Consider the following 24,621-nt stretch of genomic DNA (forward strand, 5'->3'; position numbering starts at 1 on the left):
GAGCAGGCATTCACTTTGGGTACGGGCAACAGCATTTCAGGGAATATTTTATTTACGCGGACTAAAATAACGCCAGCAAGAAGTCAAGGTATCGACCCTGCCCATCACGAGGAGCTCGAATCACCAAGCAACGTGTAGCGGCGTTTTTGGGCACATCATTTCTAAACAGCTCTAATGGAAACCAGGCACCGGTTTATTCGCTTCTCCCTCTGGCTTATCAAATGAGGTGGATGTTGCCACTTGGTTCCCCAGCCAAGAAAAGCTCCCTTTCTTTCTCTTTTGTTTTCAGCTGTTCTTTCGCTTGAAGAATGAGGTGGTTTATGAGGATTTTCTTCACAGGGGGAAAAAAAAATGCTCCAAACTATCAGCCCGTGCAGGCAGAGAATAAGCTGATTTTTCAACACTTCAAAATTATGTCATAAAGGCCCAGAAAGAGGCTCTGGCGAATATATAAACACAGAATCCAATAGAAGTCACAGGGTGATTAACTAAAACCAGTGTTTCCAGAGAAATAATATCTACACAAACAGCCACATGCTTTGTTTAGCTAAATGAGTAACAGCGATTCAGCTGCCGCCAAGTGTCTTTTTTTTTAACTAAAACAAAAAAAGATTTGAGAAAGATTGGCTCTTTTATACAAAATGTAGTGTCGGAAGCAAAAGTCATACCCGACGGGCTCGACCTTGCGAAGTTTTGCCTTTATGGGATATATTATTGCCACGTGGTTTGGTGGTCTGTGCCCGTGAGCGTGGGTGAGCTCAGGGATAAATGTCCCCCCGTGCCCGGGAGCAGGCAGCTGCCCGCTCTGCCTGCACAGCTTGCCCGAGCTGCCCTCGGCCGCAGGCAGGACGAAGCGTTGTTTGGGGATGGGATGCTACGAGACGTGATCCGAAGCTCACTTCTGGCAGGAGCGTGCCGAAGGAAGGGGAAACTCCTCGTTACAAGCCCATTAATCATCAGCGTGGTCCCGCTGGACGCCGATATTTGCTACCCGCTTCTCCAGCCGCAGGCAGAGCTGGAACATCAGCATCTCGTGCATCGCACGCGTTTCCCACACCGACCGATTGCTTCATGCGAGGGACCGTGCTTGGCTCGGCCGCGGAGGTAAGAGGAGGGTGCAAAAATTGCTGATTTTTCACAGGTCAGCAGGTCCAAAGCAGACTTTAAACAATATAATAATAGCGATAATATCGCCTTGCCTCTCCTAGGGCAAGACTAACCCCTCGCAAACATCGGGCTGAGCCCTCGCAGCTGCCTGGAAAGGGATGGCGGGTGCATCACACGCCTTCCCCGTGGGGATCCCCCCCTAAGGGAAGCAATCGAGGGACGAGCCCGGCAGCACACAACAGCGGGGGCACTGCCCGTCCTCCCTATTTTACCCTCCAGCTCTCCTCACCCGCATTCACATCTGCTTTTGCTCCTTTCCCGGGTGCCGGCTCCCTGCAGGTCCCAGGGGCAGCGCCGTGCACAAGCCACCCCGCTCCAAAAGCGATGCTCCCCCCTCCATCGCCTCCTCCCCCCAGCAAGATGCTCGCGCTGGCTTCCAGCAGCATCTCCCTCGCGAAGAAGAGCCATCGCGGTGGGCTACGGACGGAGAGGCAGCCCCATAGCACAGCCAGCTTGGCGACGACTGCGATGTTGAACTAGAGCAGTTTGTTTAAAAGGGGGGGGGGGGGAAAAAAAAAAAAAAAAAAAAATTTTCCTTTCTCATAACTGAGGAGCAGCCCCTGGATTGTGCAATCGCATAAAACTCAGAGCGAACGCTGGGCCCTGGAGGAAAGTTTCCTATGGAAAGATGTATAGTGCCGAGGGGCTGGAAAGGCTCCCGCTGCCCGGGCGCATGCAGCAGCCCAACGAGGGGCTGTAACCAGACCTCGCCGGCTACGTGAATTGCTTTTGCAGGGCACTTTCCTTCGTACAGCATGTGCCTTCGGCCCCGAGTTGCCATGGTAAAGGGTGAATCTTTGAAGTAAATAGTCTGTGCGGTGACGTCCCAGGTCAGGTTATAGACTTGCATCATCTGATTTGCATTTTATTCCCTTTTCCCGCTCCCTGCCGCCTCTTCTTTTAAGTAGAGACGAGCACAAAAATCCTCACGGCAAGGACCCCACGTATTGCTCTGCAGAACCAGCTGAGACTTCAGTTAGAAAGCTTTCCTGGAACTAAAGCAATGCAGAAATAGGAAAGAAAGGCAGGCGTACCAGATCAGAGGTTAGAAAATAGACTTTTAGTTTCAGCAGCCTCGGGATTCATAACCTAAACCCTCACCCAGGAGAATACTTGTGTGCTTAGCTGAAGTTAAGCAGATGCTTAAGCTCACTCCTATCCTTAAATATGTAAACTCATCACATGAGTCATCGCGCTGACTTCACGGACATGGGGGAGTTGCGGGGGGGGCTCGATGGCTGAGGAAGGTGTGGGGTAGCTTCTGGGTGGGACAGAAACTTCCCTGGCTGGGCAGTTCGGGCAAGCAGCGGCCATGAGCAGATTTTGGGCATGGCACAAGTGGCCCGGGTCCAAAGCTCAGCACCTTGAATCCATAACCTATCCTTCGCTGGCAGCCACCAACCAACCGTAAATGATACTTGAACAAAACTTGCCCAGAAATAAACGCATTAGTAGGTTTGCACGCTCTTACCACCTAAGGTAACCGCAGGTAGATATGTGTCTTACTTCCTTGCCCACTTTCCTCCCTGGAGCTGAGGGTGCGAAACAGGGGGACAGGAATACGCGTTTGTGCACAAGGTGAAGGATTCACAGGCTTGAAACCATCCCCATGAAAGCTCGCACAGAGGCAGCGGGGACCGCGCGAGAGAAAAGGCAGAAGCTTCCCTCAAAAGATGTTGAGAGGCAGGAAGGCTCTGGAGAAAACGCGCTCGCTGCCAGCAACACAGAGGTGTGGAAATACGAAGCAATTAAGACAAATGGCAACCGCGAAACAAGCGTCTGCTGGACCGCGAGACGTTGCTTACGACAAATAAATAAACCCAGCGCCTGATTGCAAAGACAGATATTCACGGGAGCCGCTTCTGCGCCGAGACCTGGAGCCTTTCTGCGGCCAGCGATCGCTCCGTGCCTCGCGAGCCCCCGGCCCTTTGCAAACCTCCTCCCCTGCTGCGCACGGCAGCCACCGCCGGGAGACGCGGCACGGCCTCGGCATGCGGTCCTTTTAATTAAAAGGTTGTCATCAGATAGACAGCAAATAAACGAAGCCGCGACAATGATGAAAGCAAATAACCTGACGGTGTGGAAGGAAGGGAAGAGCCGTGAGCGGCACGGGCTGCGGCGCGTATGAATATCTCGTTAGCGCAGCTGCAATTAGTAGCTGCTCTGGTTTAATTGTACAACACCCTTAATCACAGTACAGCAGGCAATTCCCTACACTTTCCCTTCTGGCACACACTTCCTCCTCCTTAAATTAGCTGCGTGGAAACAGCTCATTAACGCACACATACGCAAAGCTTGCTTAGGCCAGAAATAATTAGGTGCTATCTGTTTTGCTTATGTTGTTCTGGCTTTGGCCATCTTGAAGACTCAGACCTGACCTCCAGATCTCCTGGGACTATGGAAATCCTCTGCAATCACCACGTATGGAGGAACCCTTTGAACGTGCTCAGGAATTCGCTGTTGCTGGGAAAAAAGCGGGGAAAAAGAGGATATTTCAGCAGAGCAGGAGGCTGCGGTATGACAGAAAGGTGAGAGGTTTCACCGAGAGCTCCCATCGTGCACCCGAGAAGCCAAAAACTCAGTGACAACCCTCGGCGGGTCCTCGGGAGGGCGATGGGGAGCTGGGGTTGGAGGAAGCCCTCGGCTGCATCAGTCCCCAGGACCTGGCTCTTGCACGAGGAATTGCCGTGGCCGGGGGCTGCCGGCTCCCACTGCGGCCGACGCTGCTGGAACCGGCCACTTGCTTAAAGATAAGCCCGGTTTCAGGTGCGTTACGGAAAACCAGAGTTAAAGTTCATGATGAGAAGCGGTATCAAAGACTGATTAAGCAGAAAGGAGGAAGAGGTTTAAAATACGAAGCATTATTTAGATTAGAGCAAGTACTATAGATGGATTAGGTTCAAGATGAACAAAACTGTTCAAGCAGCAAAATCCTTAAAGGAAAGATCTGCATAGGATAATAGAGTGTAAAAATGTAACACACGCAGGCAAATTCCTAATAACTTCCCAGATTCAGTCAAGGGAATATTGGGATTACTTCTCGTTTTGGCAGAAAAATAATCCCTAGGATAATGGCAGAAAGGCTTTGAAGGTATAAGCCAAGCAAATGGGCTGGCTGAAGCCACACACTAGATAGATTTGCAGATAAACTGGGGTAGATATTATCTTTTCAGCACTAGCTACGAGAAATGTCTGTCTGTGCTCTTCACTTTCTAACAAACTTAATCGCTTCATGATGAACCAATGGCATTTCCACTTCCATATGCTTTTGATATTACTTAATAAACTTAATTAGAAAGCAGCCATCCTATTGGAAAAATAACATTTCAGAGGGTTCCCTCTCCGTGGTTAGGAACAGGCCACGTTACATAACTGGATTTCTTTGCTGCTCCATATTATCACAATTGGGTTAAATTCCACTATTCATTTTTACAATACACCGTAAAGCTAATAACCGTAATCATTTTGCAAGTAGGTAATAAAATGCCTGTCTGCCCAAGCTTGCAGGTAATGCCTTAAAAGATATCGGGTATTATTAAAAAAGGATGTCCTGAGTCTGTGGCTCTTCCTACACAATTTAGGAATTAAAGCTATGAACATCCTGTGTGCCGGAGGAAAAAAAAGGAAAAAAAAAATAAAATCAGGGTAATCTGCAATGGGGTGAGCGACATTACCCATAGGGACACTGAGACAAAACCCGCTCAGATAAATTCTTCTGGGGAGGAGATGGCAGTGAGGAGGAGACCCTTTCTTGAGGTCACTCCAAATTGAGTGGACCAAACGCTGGGGTGCATTTCTCTTCCAACCTGCCTTGTGTCCCCCCGTCCCGCAGAGCCCGGCTGGTCGGCATCTGCGTCTTCCACGTGTTCCGGCGACAGGCACGCCCGCCTTTTCCAGACAATTGGAACAGAAAGCAAAACCATCTGTATTGGTTTGAGGGAGGATGAAAACAACTAATATACATTTCAGTCTTAATGTAAGGCACATTGCTGGTATTAGGGTGAGGGCTTGCCTACAGATAAATCCTGTCATCCGACCGGGACGAGCCTGCGCCGTGCGATGCACGGAAGCAGCAAAGCTCGCTCACTGGTTCAGCATCCACGGCACGTTGCGCAAGCTTGCACGGGGAGTTACTGGAACAACGGGATCTCTCTAGGCAAAGCCCAGGGCTCGCTACTTCGACAGCTGAGGTACCCTGCTCCTTGAGAGCTAGGGACCCGCTCGTACGCTATAGTACGCATCCTTCACACCATCATGCTCTGGTCCTTCCTCCTCTTCTTCCCTGCAATGGACTCAGAGGTTTCCATTTTTTGAACTTACGGGACATTATCCGATGGACTGCATTTCTTTAGTCACAACCAACCTCCTTATGGTTTGCAAATTACACTCTACAAGAAAGAAGCTGGCGTGTTCAACCAGCCATTAAGGGTTTGTTCTCTTTTGAAATTATTTGTTTCAACAGACAGAAAAAACCGGACCAGCTTTCGCAGCTCCTCCCCGATTTGGAGGTATTCCAGAGGCAATATAACTTTCAAGGCTTTTCTACTATCTGTAAGGAGAGTACACAAGTCTACAAGATTTGAAGGTGAGTCTCCCACCTCAGCCAGGATTTTCCATCTGCAATGGGAAGTCATCGCATGTGAGCAATGGGATACTAGGAAAGGCCTCTCAGCTATAAATAGAAGACAACCACAAGCGGAGCACAGATGAGATTGGTTTTCAACCCTCAACCAATTTTTAAGACTAAAGATTTTCTTCCGTCTTTGCTTTCGTACAACAAATTGTCAAGCTTATTACAGTACTCCATGAAAAATGTGATTAGCTTACAAGAAATGGGATGACCTGGTGATGGTTTTGGGAGCCTACGTACTGCCTGCGAATTCTGTTTGGTCACTGAGGGCATTTTATGACCGAAAACTTCTTGAATGTGTGGCTTATCTGCTTTTCCCATTGCCTTTTTCCACCGATGAGCCTCCGGAAGCTCAGCAGCTAGAAACACAGGTACCATTTAGGCAAACCGTTTTTTAAATCTGAATTCCAGGGCTGAAATAACGAAGCAACAGACCTGGTGAGATGTCTGGATCATATGCTGGGGCTGAGCAAGAATCATCTGGAAAAGGATGGGAAGTTTATGAAAGAGAAGATCTCTCAGCGGTCGTTTTTGGAAACCGGCCGCAAAAGCAAGAAGGGCTCTGTGTGCTGGAGGAGAGCTCAGGTGCATCAAAGCAAGAGGAGGGAGGATATGAGATTATTTAGAGGGCTTGGACTTGTGTTCAAAGGCCTTTCAGGAAGCGTTAAAGAAAAAGAAGCAGGAAAACATACTTGGGCATTTATTATTTTGTGTAAACCTATGTGTATCTTGGGTTAGCTAAAATAAAATGCCGGGGTTTCTTTGGAATCGCTGGTCTCCTCCAAGGCAAAGCTGGCACTGGGACAGTATGTGCTCTGATCACACTGCACAGACTCTGTGCTCGCTGCAGAGCGCCCGAGTGACCTTGGGTGAATCCCTAATCCATTTCCATTCTTGGAGCTGAGTCTGCCACGGACCAGACGCTCGTAGCCATGGCTCTGCTCTCCTTGGGCAACTCTTGGTCCTACTACAGCACAGCAACAACTAGCAGAGCTGAGAGGAGGAAGATGGGGGTTAAGTGATGCTACGCACAATTTGGGGACCATTGTAATACCTGGCTACAACATAAGCAATCAAAGGCAGCCTTTAACTCTGATTTTTCTGGCAGTCAAGTAATAACTACGATGTTGTTTTAATGTAACGTCGAGTATTTAACTTGAGATTGCTGGCATGCTCGCACAAGGATATGACTGGGAGACAGGATGCACTAATATTTGCCAGTGAGACAGAACAGAAGACAAGAGATAAAGAACAGGATTACGCACAGCACACTACATACTCACACAATAAAGAGCATTATTTCATTGCTCTTGGGACCGTCGTGCAAACTAATTAAAATGGTATTTCAGCATATTGAATTAATGACTCCACTGAGGGCAAGAAAGATCTTATCAACAGGCGTTTTGAAACCTCATTTGCTTTAAAAAATGTACCGGATTGGTAATAATCTCAACAGTGAACTGGCAGAGTCAAGTAGGAACGCTCGTTTTGTCAAGGTTTGCGTGGCAACGAACACTGCCGCTTTGTAGCCCTACAGATGCCATCGACCAGGAGCAGGGCACGGCAGGACGGGCACTGAGCATCACTCTGCGCTCTGTGCGTGGATATTGCTCTCTTCGTGGGAACTCTTACCTTCTCTTTAGCTTAAGGAAAGGATTTCTGGCTGGAAAGAAAGGCTGCAAGGAGCGGGATACTTTGCCCAATTTGCCTCTCCTGAAGGAGATGCTGCGTTGTCTCCTTGCAGCCACGTAAAACGTCACCCGTGCAACTCGTTCACAGCTGGGGCTCTGCTTTGGGATGTTTTTTACCCACTGCAGTTCCTAGACTGGAGATGCTTCGTGTACGATTGACAGGGGCCTCCTGCATCATCTGCTAATGCTGAAAACTACGTCAGATAGTCCTTTTCACAGATACAACCAAGCTCCAGCCCAGAACCAGCCAGGGTTTTGCCCCGACTTCTCCCACGAGAAGGACACGTGTGACTCACGGCCACGTACTACGCCAAAGTATGGATTGGTGTGTCTGAAGAATAAAAAGAGAAATAAAATGCCTTGGCTTCCCTCCCCGCTCCTCCCTAGGCTCCCGGCAGCCTGGATCAGACTCTTGCGTGGTGCAGCCCACCACAGGCAACAACATGGGCTTCACCGCCCACGTGGTCCTCACGTAGCCCAGGGTCTGCAGGGTGAGCGGTGTCTCTACTCAGACATATCGCTGCCCCATTGCAGCCATAAAGTCTTTCCCATGGTCCTGAAGTCAAGTCTCAGAGCAAGAATCAGTGCAAAACCAACAAAGTCCCAGAAAGCGTGAACAGATGCCAAAAAGATAGATGGGAAAAACTTGCATTTCCAAGTGCCAGAGAAGACAATGAGACATAACAAAGCTCTTTGTTTGGGAGAGGGTTTTCTTTAGGGAAGAGGGGAGAAGACTGGAGCAGGAGTGGGGGGAATAATAGTCCATCTTACACCCAATCCAACAGTCACATAATTCTACTGACGCCAAAAATTTTTCATATCCAACCATTGCATTTTGGTGCCAGAGAACTCCCCGTCCAGATAAGGTCCCTGAGAAGGGACATGCCCTGGGTTGGTCTAGCCAGTTTTCCTTATTTTATATAAACCCCACCGCCCTTTGGTTCAGCAGATGTATAGCAGAGCTGGCAGCAGGGATGCGCCGGGTTCATCGCACACATACAGCTCACATGCACAACAGCCCCGTTCGGGTCCGACGGGGACTGGGACGGGCGCAGAGGATCAGCTGGAGGCTGAGCATTTGCATTGCAAGAGAGGACTGGCGCTGGGGAAAAGGCAATGTGTCCTGGGGAAGAGCAGGAAAGCGGGATGAGATGTCATCTCACCTCACGTCTGAGAAATTAGAGCTGAGCCGTGCAGCTGCTGCACGCGGGTGTCACCACAGGGATGTCAGCGCAGTCAGTCATCCCCCAGGTACTCAGAGATCCTGACCGGCAGCGACACGAAAGCCTCTGCCGGCTTTTGGCAGCTGATTCCTAGTCACTGGGAGCTTAACTGGGAGCCTGATGGTGTTGCAGCAGGGCTTCCATAAACCAGCGCAGGCACCTGGGTGTTTTAAAGCAGCAATGTGTGCTTTCTGGATGGCTGTTGCACATCAAGAAAACACCCATTACCGCTTAGAAGGATTCAGGTTACGCAAAGGTCTCTTTTTAAAAGGTGCTGGAGTATATGCAAACCTTTAGCCTCTGCTTCCAAGGGAGGTGATACACCTATAAAGGCAAACATGTGAAAACCGGAGTATGTAGCTTTCCCGTGGTGACCTTTCAGATCTCCCACGCCGGGAGATTACCTGGCTCAGCTTCCCTGTCTGCAGCAAGTTCCAACCTTCCCCTCCAGCCCCACGGAGCTGCAACGCGTTGACCCTGGCCAGCGAGGACAGAAAGTGGCCGCAGGGGCACCCAGGCGAGCACCCGCCATCCCCTGGCGTGGGATTCAGGTTGTGTTAAATCCTCAGCCGAGCATCAGCGTGGTAGCCACAGCAGAGCAAAGCTCAAGATGTGCTCCGGGTAATTTGAGGCAGAGGGTGAGGACTTGGAGTCGTAAAACCTCATCCTCAGCAGGCTGCTGACGCAACTCCACATAGACACCTGTTTTAGGACGTGCCACGTGCCTTTCTATGGCTATTAAGGGGGTAATTAGAACAGGCTTAGGCGTCTGAGCTTTAGATGCCTAAGGTAAGGCAGGTGAATCCATGCTTCATTTGCTAAGGAGTTACCGCTCGGGAGCAAAGACAGGCTGAGCCAGAAAACTCCCCACTATGACAGCAAAAAAGAAAAAAGCCCCTCGAGTGCATTGACCTCCCAGTGAACTGCACGGGGAGAAAAAACAACCCGTCAGTTAGGAGTAGCTGCTATCTCACCCGTCATCGCCGTTACCTGCGACGGCGAAGCTGACAGATCTCACCTGACGGCGGGCACAGGGCTGTCCCAGGGACTGAAGCGCTTTCCTCTCCCCAGCCGGGCTGGGTTTGAAGGGAGCAGCTACCAGCATCGGCACCGGGTCCCCTGGGATGGGAGGACGGGGGGCTCCCAGGCAGAGGAGAGCTACGCCAAAAAGGAGCGGGGATTCTGCAAAGCAACAGCCACAAATGCTAGTATGCATTTGGGTGCAGTTCACGAGCACCCTTTTTTCCAGCCAGAATTTGCCGGCAGCCAAGACAGTCCCCAGCTTGATGCTATTTAACACCGAGGCCACCGCTGCCATTGTGCCCACGCGCAGAATTCACGGACAAGGCTCCTTGTAGGCTTAAAAAACTCCTTAATCTAGATGGACTGTCGATTACTGTCTGCCACTTCGGTAAAGCGCATTACCCGAGATCTCAGCCTGCAGCTGACAGCCCAGCCTTGCAGCAGGGACCCTCCTAGGACCGGCATCTCCTCCCTCCTTGGGTGGAGAGCTTGGAGACCGCCGCTGCTCGCCCCATCGTTGTGGCGTTAGGCTTTGCAACAGCAGGTCTTGAGAACAAATGTCCAGCAGCATATGGCAAATCCCAGGCAGAAAATTACAAACATCGACATTTTGTTATGCTGTTTCCCATCCAGGAACAGAGAACAACACGGAGCGTGCTGGGAACTGGGCCCAGGGAAGGGAAAAGGCCCGTGTGGAACAGAGGTGGCTCTCACTTAATAGTTATTTGAATTTTTAAAGTCTCCCTCCCTTATCAGCAGTTTTGTGTCCAGATTCTGACAAAGCCTGAGTACATTTCCCAGCTCGCCCTTACGGTCTCCTACCGCTCTGTTTCTAGGACAGAAAATGCCATGGTACAGTGGTGAAGCGGAGAGCTTGAGCTTACTTGCAGCACGTGAACCGGGGCTTCAGCTTTTGCAAAAGTCCTTTCTGAAACACCTCACTCGGCTGACTCGGGGACCCCTGGTTAAGTACCAAGACACCCACAGCAAGCCTCGCCGACAAATGGCAGTGGGAGAAGGGCTGACACACCAGCAGAAACGCTCTGGGATGCCAACAGTGTGTGTTCTGCAGCCTTTGGATGCAAAAAGGGGCTTTGCAAGGCACTCCGTCACCCCAGCCTTTGGGAAGCCCAATGCCACAAAAGGGGACGTGCAGGTCCTTTACTCTGCCGAGCAGCAGCCGAGCTCCGGGCAGGGCAAGTCAGCTGCCTTTAAAAGAAAGAGCATCTTTTCCCTTCCAGACCGTAAAACCTGCGGTCATTATTATCCAGTATTCCCTAATGACTTGCTCTTGCGGTGGCATCTTCTCTTGCTAGAACAAGCCCTAGGATGACTAAAATAATGAGGCCAGAGCTGCCCTATCTGGCTCCCCAGATGGACGGACCTGGATCTCAACAAACATAAATACATTCAACCTCCCGGTGCCTGCTCCTCGCTCCCTGCAACTCACCTATCCCAAAGCAAAGCAGCACGAGCCTGCTAACATCTCCGAGTGCTCTCCAAAAAATAAAAAAAAAAGGCAGCTCTATCATAGTTTCTACGGCGAGAAGCGCAAAGCAAACGATTTCAGCACCGAAAGGCTGCCCTGCGCTGGAGAGCAAGATACGAGCTGCTAGAAACGCTTAGTCCCACGCGGGGGGCAAGACGGCTCCAACGCTCCCCGGCCCCCCCAGCCCTGCCATTGCCACAGCAACCTGCCCTGTTTGCATCGCCCGCGCTGCTGTTTCGGGGCTGTTCTCCAGCCCGCCAAGGGCAGCGCTTCGGTTGCTACGATAACAGGGATCTGTTTTCCACGCGTCCCCGTTCGCACCTGATGCTGAAGGAGTTTGACCTTTCCTTCCCTCCCCTCCGACAGCTCATTACGGTCAGCAGGAGATGGCAAGGAGAATAAAGCCCGACGGCGGCGCGCGCTCCAGCAGAAGGAATTGGAGCCCAGCTTGAAAACACAGCTAATAAAATTGAAAGCCTGAGCCTATCTGAAGCCAGTTCCTCGATTTTTACGATAACCCAAAGCGTCGTTTGAGAAAAGCGCAGCCTCTCCGCAGCCGGGGCTGGGGGCAGAAGCCCCGAGCTTCCTCCGACAGCACCGGGCAGAATTGCCTTTTACACCTCCAAACCCACCAGCTGGACCAGTTTGCTTCGAGCCATCAGATGTCTCTGCTCCAGAAGCGTGCCGTGCCCTTGCGATGACAAATAATCATCTAACTAGAGGCTGCTGAATCCCATCAGCATCAAATGCGTTTTCCCAGCATCTTTTATCCTCCCCATTTGTCCGACTGAACTTTGTGCTTCCCCCACAGCGGTAGGAATTTCCTGCTTCCTGAGACAGCAGTAAATACTTAAATATGCTAAATGAGCTGCTGTGCTTTTACTCATATTTTGGAGGACGGGTCCTTGGTTTCTGCAAGAGCCGCCCCGTGCTGCCCATCGCCCGCAGCACCTCTCCCAGCCCGCCCTCGGTCCTCACCCCGGCACGGTGTATTTTTAAGTGAAGTCTTGGCACCAAGTTACTGCCATTTTTCCGGTACCAGCAAATATCACTGTGTTGGAGAGAATTCCCAATTCAGCAGGATTTTGTGGAGCCGGAGAACAAAATTTTTTCTTGCTTTTTTTTTTAAATAGAAATCTTTCTCCCTGTTGCTGCTCTACTTCTAATTCTTAATTGGACGAGGCAGGTTCTTTCCTATTTCCAATAGGGCTGTGCAAAATTATGAGATCCATTAGCTTTGCAAAGAAGAAAAGCCTTCTCAAATGATTTTCAAATTCTTCCTTGGAACACATGTGCTCTGTGGCAGGGTAATTTTGTTTAGGGTAATTCACTTGCGCTAATTTCCTGTAAGTCTTGCAAGATATATGACTATATTTTTTGGTTATTTTCCACAGATATTCAGCACTCGTTTCCCTCGGAGCAATATTTATGTGCAAAATATCCCCAGAGACAGGGGAGGTTTTTTTGTTTGCAGGAACAGTGGAAATGCCCGGTGGATCAGATCACTGGCTCATTCAATTCAGCGTTCATCAGAGCTAGCAGAGAGCTGTTATTCCAAAATACATAGATACTGCCCCAAACACAGTCCCAACTTTCCCCAAGGTCCTGAGCTCTCAGAATTGTAATTCTAATTAGTCTGGGTGACTTCATTTCAGTAAATTGCTCATAACTGAAAAATGCTGTTTCTGTAAACTGCAAGCTGTTGGTGAGCAGGTTGAATGGTGAATATTAGGAGTTCGGAGGGATATTTAAGATATATGCTCGAAATGAGTAAAATTTGATGAGGAGGCAGACGCTCCGTGCCCAGGAAAGAAAAGGCTTGTCCGGAGATGCAGAGGCAGGAGCAAAAAAGCTTCAGCTGCCAAGCTCAGAAGAAACCTGTGCCCCAGGAGGGGAGATCCCTTAATTCAAATCCTCGCTCCCGGCCCCCAAAAGCTCAGCGGCCTCCCCACGATAGAGGCAGCAGGGTTGGGATACAGATGCTGGGAGAGATGCAGCCTGGCGTAGTAGGAGCATCTCCTCCCGTGCCCTGCCTTTCCATCACGCAGAAGGGCTTTGCACGCTTCCACATCACTTTTCTTCTAAATCATGGATTCTTTTCCCCAATATAACCTCGGTTTCAGGTGACACAAGGTAAATATCTACATCCTTTGCTTTTTTTTTGGTTCAGCTGCTGATCTACAAATCCCAGCTGGCCACCGAGCCCCCGGTTATAATTTGCTTTCACCTCCAGGTGGAGCGTTTCGGTTGCTGTTGCAGGGCTGAGCCCCGCTCTCCCTCCCAGCTTCGCAGCTCAACTGGACACCACGCTGCAAAAGGGGGAGAAAACCCCCCAACCCACCCATGCAGAAATCCCAAATGCCGCCGCACGCTTTGAGTCACCGTTTGCTAAGACAGACGGACATCGGCCAAGCGGTCCCCCGCCTTGGTGCGAGGGACCAAGCCCTGCCTTGGTGAACGTGCAACGAGACCCACCACCACCATCTCTTGACGGTGGCAGCAAGGATGCTCTGCAAAGGACCGGATTTTGGGGATGTCCCACGCAGCTGATGTGCCGAAGTGATGCAGGTCTCGAGCACCTTCCCCGCGGCACCGTTGGCTCCCCCCGGCAGCGGAAAGTTTCGGTTTTGCTGGAGAAAGCGTTTTGTTCCAGGGTGGATTTTCATGCTCTGAGAGGCAGAACTGGAAAGCCGGTCGCAAGCCAGGAAGGAAAAATTGCAAAACAGGAGTGGGGAGGAGGGGAGACCTGGATCAAAAACCACCCTCCTCACTTACAGGAAGGCAACTGGGAGAAAGCATGGTGTGGAAATGAACTTCCCAAAATAAAGGGAATTTAATGCTAACCAAAACACCCAGACACAGATGAACTTAATCATACTGAAGTGAGTGAAGGTCATTAAACAAACAGCAAAAGTCAAAGTGTTGAGATCGGGAATATATTTAGCTATCAGCTCTTAGGGACAAAAAATAAACATCGGGAATCACAAGGCAAAAAGTTATCTGAAGCACTGAGACAAAGAGAAAAAAACAAATATGAGTCTTTGCTGACACATAATGTACATAATGGCTCTTTCAGAAGGATGTGGGCAGGGGTTAGGAGCCGGTTAGGAAGGTAAGGGGGATTTCCAAGGCACTTTATATGCATTTGCCTTCTCTGATTTCTTATTCTTCTGCACCGTAGTCCCAACACCACTGTAAAAAATTTTAATGTTGACTGTGGTTGGTATAACTATTGATGGCCATGGGCTGCTCCTCGGCTGCTGGCTGACCCTTGCATTTCATCTCCCATTATTGCAATTAGTTTCCCTAATTGCAAAACGCGGTGGCTTGTGCGCACGGGCGTCCTTGTCAACCATTTGCAACTCTGCGGTATAAAATGGGATATAAATTTTTATACTACTCCTCCGGTTTTCCTTTCTATCAGCTTGGCAAGAGCCCGCATTTTTTAAACAGATGATCCAGGGTTCAGTTCTCACTAATGAATTTCACGTTCATTTTGCCATTGCAAGAAAATCCGTACAAAAAGCGCGCACAACTTTTCAGCTTCTGCATAAATCCAATGTCCTGGAAACCAGCTGCGAGCATTTGCACAGAGGGATCCTCACGCTGGGCTTGATGGTGGTGGTTGTTATTTGCAGCACTCACCTGGCAGTCCTCTGCGTGCAAAGGTGTCCGAGAAGCTTGTGGGACCCATAAAATCGGAATTGGCCGGTGAGTCATCTGGAGCTTTTGACCTTGAATCACTCTTCAGTCTCCTGGATGGGGAGTTTCACTGGTTTTAATAGGACACGTGCTGAATAAAGCACTTGAGCCAATCTTTTCTGTCACACCTGCACTACAGAAACATGTTTGCAAAGAGGGTAAGCAGAAGAGTAATTTTCCTGATATGAATAAGCAAGGGCCCTTTACACATCCAAACACAGTGTTTGGGGGGCGGGTGGGGGATGCATGATTGCTGCGAAGCCCCTGTAGGAAGGATAGTTTGTGGAGCGATCACCTGGAAATGCAAGGGAATAAATCACCCTGCCTGAATCTCAAGTCTATACCAAAGAGATACCTACACTGCAAACACGCACGCTCAGCAAAAGTAAATAAATAAAAATCAGAGCTAAAAAATCACAGGTAAAATCACCCCAAGAGTCAACAGGGATGCGCATCTGACTCCTGTAGCTGCTTTTAGAAGTATTAACTTGGGCTCTTAATGCCAGCAAAACCTCTGCTGGGCCCTCTAGATTTTCCTGAGTCATTAGACGGTCAAGAAAACAGCAGGCCACTGGATGCTTGTCAAACTCCATAGAAGAAAGCGATAAAGCCATTTATTCTATACAGGAATCAAAACCAGTGCATACAAATTTCCGCTCCCAAAAACATTTCGATGATTAGCTTTGATTAATGGTGCTGCCAGAGGATCATTCATCAGCATTAACTAACAACATCTTTTTCCACATTATTTTCAACTCCCTAGAAGCTGAAAAGTGAAATACGTTTCTCTTCTACGACATTCTTTTTACCCTGCTCCCAACTGCATACTGATTTTATGGGGTTTTTGGGGGATTGCCCACAAGACCTGCTCATATACAAGAGAGTCAGTGAAAACCTTTGCACAGCACATGCTAGTCCTCCGTTAACAGGCTGTGGGCATCTCTCATTTGTTACTGTAGGGTTGCTTAGGAGCACCCCTTACTGGAAGGCTGCTCAGTGTTGTTGAGCTTCTAGAGTGATTCCCCCCCCGTTTTTTTTTTTCTCCTGCAGGAGAGAACTGCTGTCAAGTCCTGAATTTGGAAACCAAGCCATCACAGCCTGCGATGCTGGTTTTGCAAAGATACACCGTAAGAAAAAATTAGGTCAGATTTTGGGCTACAACAGCATCTTGCCACCACCGAAGGCAAAGGGAGAGAGGGCAGAGAGCCTGTCCCACGCACGTGGGACCTTGAGCTCTGTGCTCTCCTGGAGCATTCAGGAAAACATGGAAACAAAGCACAATGTTATACACACACATACACACAACCTCGATGGCCGAGATCTCCTGCGGTATTCCCCACTTCCCAAACGTGGGATTCAAGTGCTAGCTTTCACAGGCTGAACATTTGGTTTTGTACAGAGGAATTATTTTGGAAGGTGCGGTATAATTGTGACTCACCCTGTAAGTAGCAGCATGTCGTAAGAACATATAAGTACGTAAATAGGGAAGGGATGGCGCAACCTTTATTGCTGCAGGAATCAGGCAGCAGCCAGAGGTGTCTGGGGTGTCTTCAAGCAAACCAAACCTCATAAGAAAAGCCCTGCCCCTAGTCCATGGGCACAAGAGCACAGCAGAGAAAACATTCTGCACCGCGTTTGGTGATTTACCAATTCAGGAGAAATAAGAGGCTATGTCCTTACCGTTGCTTGAGCGGGTCCACACTCCAGCAGGCAGCAGCAGTGTCTAGGATGGCCTTGGCGTTAAGCCGTGCTCCCTCTCCCGCTCCAGTCCCAGCCCCTCACCAGCTGCCAGACACCTTCGGGAAGAAAAAAAAAAACCAAAAAGACCATTAAGAGGTTTTGTTAGCAAACAGAAAGGTCTGTGTTACTGCTCCTCTGTTTTCTCACCAATCACTTTATCCAGGGGCGTTAGCAATAAAAGCAGCAACTAGGCAAGGCACCTAAGAAATTTTAGAAGAAAAAGCTGAAAGGCAGAGCAAACATCACTCGTGATAGTGGTGCTAATGTCTGCCCTCCAGGTACGGGGTTGGGAAGGACTTTCCATCAAGCTACGCATCTTCCTCCAGCTGGGGCGATGCTGTGGGTGGAGTTAGGGCCCCTTGTAGCCCCCAAAACTTTAGTTCTTTCCCCAAACACCTTCCAATCTTTCTAGGTACCAGCCAGCCCCCTGGGAGAAGCGGTTCCTCCAGGCTTGGGGAGATGAAGCGGTGGGCACCCAAACCGCTCCTCTCCAACACCATCTTCCCGCTGCTAAATTTGGCCATTTCCAGGAGATCAGAAGAGGCAACAATAAACCTCGGGGAAAGAGCGGACTGTCCCCCTGCTTCCTCCTCTTCAAACCCAAGCGGTGGAGCAACCAGCGACCAGCTCGATGCACTGCCCGTGGCAGGGTGTCCCCTGTCCCCAACGTCCCCCGTGGCAGACCTGCCCACGACGATGGGCAGAGGGGCCGAGCTGCTCCCCCCTCCCCGGCTCCCGTGGCAGCCTGCCATGGGTCAACTTTCCACCGAGCCGCAGAGAGCAACCATCATTCTTCTGACAGCTCGGGGGGTGTTTCCAGACCGCTGGACTCGCTTTCTGTCACTGCGGATAGGAAAAAATCTCCAGTCATCCAAAAATGGATTCCAGCGGGCCCTCCAGGTAATTCTTAAACCTTGAGACAGGCCTGGAGAGCAATCGTTCCCTTCTTAATCCCCTAAAAACATCCACAGGAATGGCAAGCTGGCTTCCCCCACATGTCTGCCCCTTCCCCCGGAGCCCCATCTCTCCCTGTTCGGAGTCGGACAGACAAAGGCTGCCTCGAATCTCGGCTTTCCCAAGAGTTTAGTTTCAGGTCAGCGAGCCTATGAAGACTAATTGCATCGAAGGAATGGCACATGCCATTGCCGTGATGTGATGCGGCTGGAAGGGCTTTCCCCAGCTGATGCTGGCTCCTGGGCCACATTCTTCCTGAACCACCTGGATGCTGCTCCATCCTGGAAATGCCAGGACCTCATCCAGGCACTAGAAGCCCCCAGAGATGTGCTCAACTGGTGACCCTTCAACTCTTCCTTCCACCAACATGCATTTATGCATTAACATAGTATACGTTATAATGTTTATAAACACACTCTACATATTTATATTTATTTATGTTTTGCATTAGGCTAGTATTAATGCAGGTGTCTCAACTCTGTAGTAGGTAGATAGAGATTGCAATGGTAAGAAAAATAAAACTAATAATTGCGCGCTTTTTCAGCATTCACACATACCTGGCTCCAGGCAGGCTCGTACATGCTTCAGGGGCAATTTTTGGCACAAACATACACCAGCCCTTCCCAAAAACGAGCTGCCGGACAAAACCATCTCCTGCTAGGCCACCTCCGCTTTCCTTTTGGCCACTGGGCAGTATTCTCCACCGAGGTACACATGCACGTACGCCCTCCCACGATACCCCCTGTCCCTTACTAACAAAAACTGCTGAAAACAAACCAAAAAAGAAGGCAGCGCACGTGAACCAGAGGCATTGCGACAGATGGGCAAAACTAGAAACGGCTCTTTGTATATGTGCTTTTTCTTTTTTTTTTGGCTAGGAAACGCTAGAAAATGAGGCCTTCTGTATCCAAGCGGCCTCATTTTGCTTCAAGTGCTTCCCGTGTTTAAAGCCTGTCCGCAGTTGTGTATATAGTGCTCTATAAATATTTCATTGAGCCCACAGCACGAGCCCTTTCCTTCGAGTTCATCCTTCGACACTTCCTTTATGCTCTTCAACGATGCTCAACCAGGAGCTGCCTGGGGCTGACCCCGAGCTGTCAAACCGCCGTGCAGCACAGACCAGGGAGGTAGAAGTGATGACAACAGCCAACGGGATCACGTAGTTGTAATTTCTAGAGTTAGGATCATCACGATGCACGTTTTTTTTCTGCAGAGAGGCTGGAAACCAAACTGTAAAAGAGTTTTTTTTTCCTGCTTTTCTAATCATCAGCTCACTTGAATAATGGGAAGAAAGCACGATATCCTACCACCTCCTACCAAAAACAGATACGGCAGCGTTTCTAGGGACTACTGTGTTGAAAATGAGGATCACAGGACACAAGGAGAGAGAAACTGGGCATCAGCCCTCCTCAGACGTCTCCTTAACTCTGCAGATGACTTGCTGGAACAAGTGCAAGTGCCAGCTGAAATGTCCCTTTTCCCAGCGTGCCCGTTAACGTTCACAGAGAAGGAGCAAGGGTTAGCGGATTAAATTTTCTCCTCCAAAAGCCTTTTTGGTGACCACCGCCCAAGTCCCACTGGCACTGCTGGGTGTCCCCAACTTTAACACTGTGGTTTCTGTGCAGAATATTTCTCACTCTTTTTCCTCCATCCCTTAAGGACTTTGCTTTTCATTCACATTAATATTGCGCATGCTCCTCCCAGCCTCTCTCTAGGACTGGATCAGTCCTTTGGTCGGTCTAAGCCAGCGCAAAGGATCCTGCCCAGTTTGTTTGCACCCAATCCCAAGAAAAAAAAGTAGGTCCTACATGAATGAAGAAAAGGCAAGGAGGAGAGAAAGCATGACTCTAGCAGTTTTCATGGCATTTGGCAGGGCTGGAAACAGTGATGGCAATAATTGCCCGTAGCCTCCCGAAAACTGCTTGTCACAGATTTTCCAAATGCTGAAAAATAGAGATATGTATTTGTAAGTAACCACCAGACTCAATCAGCTCATCTTGACCAAATACTCCACAATGACATTATTCCACAATGGCATAATCCTTAGAGAAAAACCACAGCATTCTTGGACCCCAAACAGAAACTCGACACATGTAATACCTAATACTAGAGTGTACTTTATACCCTGTTTTCCTATGAGTCATTTTCCATCCCACTGTCTGTTGAAAAATGCTTTTTTGTTTATTTATTAAAGATTCTCTCAATGGTTTTATTGATGACAGAAGAAGGGAGCAAACGAGGCAGAGATTCGGCATCCCAGGGACCTGCCACCAAATCTGGCCTAACTAAAGCCATCTGCTCGGGACAGGAGCCGCAGCCACTGGACCTGCTGCCAAAATCTGATTTTAAAGGGACAGTGCTAGAGCGGGCGGAATGCAGACCGGGCTTTGCATTTTAAAACAAAGTCGTGCTACAAACAAAAAAAAAAAGAGACATGCTTTTTAACTTACTGGGAGGGACATGAGATGGAAGGACAAAGTTGTTTTGTTTTGTTTTGACTGTCAAAGCCCAATTTTCTTGGCACAAATGGAAACACCCCCAGGCCTGTCTGGAAGAACCCGTGCTGGGCAGCTTTTCAGCCGGCACAAGAAAATGGGCAAACGAAACCATGTACCAACCCAAAAAAGCGAAACTGGCTGGTCTAGCAAAATAGTCCAAAGCAAAGGCTCGATTCAGTCCTCGCCTGTGCTAGCGTTCACGCGGTGGGACTCATTTAAAGCCAGCAAGAGGCAGCTCGGCATCAGCCCGCGGGTGCAAGGCGACAGAAAGATAAACAACCCATTTATTTAATAAATACATTTAATTGTGCTACTTGATCAGTCTTCATAATCTCAACAACTCAAGCCTGAGCCATGGGGGTTTATTTTCCAATTTAATATTGGCAAGACCCATTTAAACACTATAAAGTGAGTAGCAGCATCTCGTGGGGATGTTGCAGGGAGCTGAAGGGCACTGGATGGAGTCGGGGCTGCCGTGAGCTCGTACAAAGCTGGGTGAACGCAGCGGGGGTGCCCCAGCACCGACAGCAACAGCTCCCACCTTCAATAGATGCTTAACCAACTAAACATCTTCATTTTGAGTTAGGGCACTCAGCTCTGCTTCCCCAATCTGTTTTGGTGGCAAGCTACCAGCTCACTTGATAAATGGAAGGCTGACCTTTCCTTCCCCTCCGACAAAGAGCTCAAAGTCTTTGCTTACAGGTTATGCTGGGGTTTTGCTGGCTGTTAGGACTTTCGAAAAGGAAAGAAGAAGAAAGGCCTGCAGGCAGGGGTCCCGGGCATGCTCCAGCTCCAGTTAGCCAAATCCAGCTGATGGCTATGGAGAGGGACTCATCCTAGCTTGCCCCATCAGGCTTGAGCTACACAAGAGCGACAGTCACCAGCCCACCAGCAGAACAGCCCAAATATCAGAGATCACTGAACAACACAACTCGTCTGTGCTAATGACTGATCAAACAAGCAACAGCGTGTTCATGGTCTGCAGGAGATCAGATTAACCGATGGTCGTGATCCATGCAATAGGCGCCATGAATCAAAGGACCCGCAGCAGATACGCTCACCTCCCGATGACGACCGTGCCACTGCCATGAAGGAGCACATTGTGCGGAGCTCTCGGCATATGGTGGGACTTGGTGTTCACATTAAAACTAATAATCACAGATCTAAAATGATAACATTAGGAATACCCCTGCTTCAAATAGAGGTTCTGTCTTCCCCAGCTTCAGCCAAATACAAAGAATAAACTCAAATATATGCATTTATATACACGTATCATAAATACATGACACAAGCAAGACAGCCAAGTCAGCTCTCCCGACCCATCTGCGGTGCTGACAGGAGATCCCTAGTGCAGATATTACACGTTTGCCTTATATTCATTCTTAAACAAAATGAGCAAAGGTCAAAACTAAGTTCCCGTAGGAGGGCACATTTGCTGTCCAGATGGTAACAAAATATGAAGGCCTTTTCTGTGAGCAGAATGGACAAACAGACGCTCTGCAGCCCTAATGTCATTCTGACCTTCACGTTGTACAGCACACATATGCTTTTTCTCTTGGGTTTATGCATCAGCGATGGAGTTTGGGACTAGCAAAGCAGAGCGTGGGGAGGGCACCTTGTTTGTAAGGCACCTGGTCTTGTATTGCACCAAGCTCAGTGAAGCTCACCCTATAGCTCAAGTGCCTTCATAAAGTCCTGGTGCAAAGTTCAACCTTGGGATGAAAACCCTGCCTGCAGCACAGAGGGTTTCATTTCCAATGTTTGGCACAACCCTAAAGTGGCTGAAGAGTAGTCTCTAAAAACAGAAGAAGGTCTGTTGGGGGAAGAAGAGAAAATAGACTAAAAGCTGGGATCAACATCAGTTTAATGATATTTCTCAGGACAACTGGGTTAACTTGCTGGTTTCTAAAAAGCACATACAAAAAATTCTCATCCATTTGTCTCTCTTGGGAAGAAGCACCAAGGCTCAGTGGAGCAGGTTGCCTTCAGCAGCAACAGCTTCCAACCCTTTAGCAAGATGCTTTAACTGGGCATTTCTGTTATTGTGGGGTTGCACAGAGACTAGAGAGCTTGTGAAGAGCTGCGAGAGGAGGATCAGTGATCTAGGGAACAGTGCTGCAGTGACTTACCATTTACCTTTGGCACTACAGTCGTACTTAAGCCATACCTGGCCATGCAGGAGAAGACAAGGAGAGGCAGAGCTCTCTGAGCCTCCATCCTGCCATCAGCCAGTGGTTTGGTGACCCTGCTCCAGGTCCCACAACGAGGAAGACGCACGTCGCAGCTTCATCCAGACCGCAAAGCAGAACTCCCCCGCGGAAAACACTGTGCGAAATCTCAAAGACAAAAAAAAACAACCCAAAAACCAACAGGACCATGGCCCCGAGTCAAAGCGCCTGGGTCCTACGGTCCTGGAAGCAATACTGCAGACTGAAAGCTGCAACGATTCCCAGTTGTTTCTGTTTTGTTTTCTTGGCCTAATTTCTTTCAGGCTGTCAATAGCTGCATGTCCTCCGCAGAGCCAAGCATAAATCTAGTCAAATCCTGACTTATCCTAGAGCAAAGAAATGTCCTTATTGTTATTCTAGCCAGGAACGCATGCATTTTTATTGGCCTGAGAAGTGCAATCAATACCCTCAGAGCAAAGGTACTGCCCACCTACCACCTCCTCTTTCTCTATCCCACGAAGAGATCAAGCTTCTTACAACCTGTTTTTTCCCAGGTTGAACTACCAGGTAAGAATGAAGGTCTCTACCGGCAGGAGAATTAGCACTCTTCAGCTGCACCTTTTGTATCTCACTCCAAACACTGAAGCTAATGCAGTGTGAAAACTATTACCCAATCGCAGAGGAAAGCTAATTCTCCAGGACAGTCTGAAACATGCAAATATAACCATGATCTTTGCCATTTGCAACACAATGGAAAATTGCTAATAAAAGTTCCTATTGTGTCGGGGATGTAATACTAACCGCGTGGTATTTCTCTCTCCCTCCTCCCTCCCTTCCCCTTTGCAGCCAGGCAGCTAAAAATGGCTTAAAACTTCCCAGCTCAAACGCTCGGGGTCAAACAGTGATGCTGAAGCACCAGAACGAAGGGTTTGAAAACCATCTACTGCACAGCCCGCTGCTCCCTTCCAGGCTCAGGGGACGCAGAGCTCCCGCTCCACGCTCCAAGCCCGGGAGCACTGCCTGCGACTCCGGCTTGAGGGTGGACCTCCCCAAAGTGCAGGAGGCTGTAGGACTCCCCTTTAGCCCCCAGTTAATACCAACCCACCCCCTCAGCACCAAGCTATGGGACAGGGGACACAAATTCCAACCGGCCTCCCTCATCCCTGACGTCTCCAGAATGTCACGCCGGCACCATCCTTCCCATCCCACCACTGAGCCGCTGCTCACATTGCCTCTGTCCCATGCAAGGTGATAAGAGACCCTTCTTCATCTTCACGGCTGTGAAGGCACCTTGCTTTGGACACAGTTCTCCCTCCTCCTTCCCCTAAAGGGAAAACGTATGCACACACGCATGCCGCACTGATGTCTGCCTACGCCCTTGTCCCAGCCCCAGGAAAAGAAGCCCAGACACAAGAATAAAAAACCGGGCCGGTATTTTCAGGGCTAGATGCCTAGTGTGGGGGGCCTTGATCCATCTTTCAGCACAACCAACCTGATTGCTTTACAACCCACATGAGCACCTGCAGCTCCCGGCAGCCACCTCCTTCATCGGGGTCAGCACTTGCAGGGATGCCAAAGGAGGGATTGAAAACCTGACTCCGGGCTCCCTGCTTTGAGGGCTGTGAGTTTTCCCAGGGGTCCTTCCGACTCCGAAAGCGCTTTGTGCTTTTTCCCCACAGCATCCTTTCTCCTGCCAACATCTCATGCCCCAGAGCATCAGCATCTCTGTTCTGCCCCAGCCGCTCCTCCGGCCCTTCCGCGGGAGGAAAGTGTAGGATTAAACCGTGGTGCACACAAGATGCAAAACCCAACGCAGAACCTCAGATCTTGACAGGCTGCAGTGAAAAACACCCATTACAGGGCAATCGGGGGCAATTAAGAGATTTCAGCTGAAACCAGTGGCTTCAGTGTTTCACCGAGGCAGCCAAATGGCTTTATTTCTGTGTATTTGTTAATAATCTCATTATTTACAGGACCCATGTGCTCTCTATTACCTTCCATATTCCAATATTGAAGAGACATCTGAGGCTGGTTAGCCTGTTTGTAACGGGTCCATCTTCAGCTTTTTGGTATTTCCTGGTTGGCACATGACCAAATCAACACACTTCTCTTTCCACTTAAAAAAGAGTCCCTCCAAGGAACTGCACTAAGCAATTACCTTGTTCAGCAATTCTTAACACACAGGCTGCCTTAGGACTTTATAGGTTTTAGAGAAAAAAAAACAAAACCAAAAACTCAAAAACAACAGCAAAACATAAAAACTCTTTGATTCCTGTAGTTGTCCACTGGTGAGTGCAGGCAAGGAAAATAGTTTGGGGATTGGGAACATTTCAAAT

At 49.2% G+C, this 24,621-nt stretch overlaps 1 protein-coding gene across 1 annotated transcript in view; it reads right to left on the reverse strand.

The window, feature by feature from the left end:
- Nucleotides 1-24,621, reverse strand: part of ZNF469 (zinc finger protein 469) — a 240,142-nt gene that overhangs the window by 84,483 nt on the left and 131,038 nt on the right. The window contains exon 4 of the mRNA XM_030023862.2: nt 16,606-16,721. The gene's annotated coding sequence lies outside the window, so the exon portion shown is untranslated. The remainder of the gene's footprint in view (nt 1-16,605; nt 16,722-24,621) is intronic.

The sequence above is a fragment of the Aquila chrysaetos genome, chromosome 9 (genome assembly GCF_900496995.4).
Source record: "Aquila chrysaetos chrysaetos chromosome 9, bAquChr1.4, whole genome shotgun sequence".
NCBI classification, from domain to species: domain Eukaryota; kingdom Metazoa; phylum Chordata; class Aves; order Accipitriformes; family Accipitridae; genus Aquila; species Aquila chrysaetos.